This window comes from Nannospalax galili, unplaced genomic scaffold (assembly GCF_000622305.1).
Source record: "Nannospalax galili isolate Female #2095 unplaced genomic scaffold, S.galili_v1.0 scaffold2123, whole genome shotgun sequence".
NCBI lineage: Eukaryota > Metazoa > Chordata > Mammalia > Rodentia > Spalacidae > Nannospalax > Nannospalax galili.
In genome coordinates, this window is record NW_008349266.1 from 30,698 (window position 1) to 31,260 (window position 563).

Below are 563 nucleotides of genomic sequence, written 5' to 3' on the forward strand. Positions count from 1 at the left end.
CTGCTGAGCATGACTGCACCTGCCTGTAATCCTAGCCCTGGGAGGATGAGACAGGTGGATCTCTGGGACTTGATGACAAGCTAGGCTGGCTTTTTCAGTGAACTCCCTGTTTGAGACCTTGTCTCAAAAGAGTAAGTAAGAACTGATTGAGAAGATACAAAGCATCAATCTCAGGTCAGCACACACACACACACACACACACACACACACACACACACACACGCACATGCACAGACAAGCACTGCACAGACAAGCACATACACGTAAAAATGGGAAGAAGGCAGAATCTTGAGCTTGAATTTTGAGTCTTAAAGTATGAAAATCAGGTTGGCATAACTGATTTTCCCTCTTTAGGGATCTTGATAATAATTTTATTTATTCACAAAGATAACATTTTATAAAATCTAAAAGTGCATAAATTTTATGACAATAAATTAAATCATATGTAATTAATAGGCCAATTAGTCTAGATTGTAATATTTTGGAAAACTATAATAAGGACTGGTATGCTTGTCCATGAATATGTTAGGTAGAATTCTTCAAGATGTTTTTCAGTTGAATCC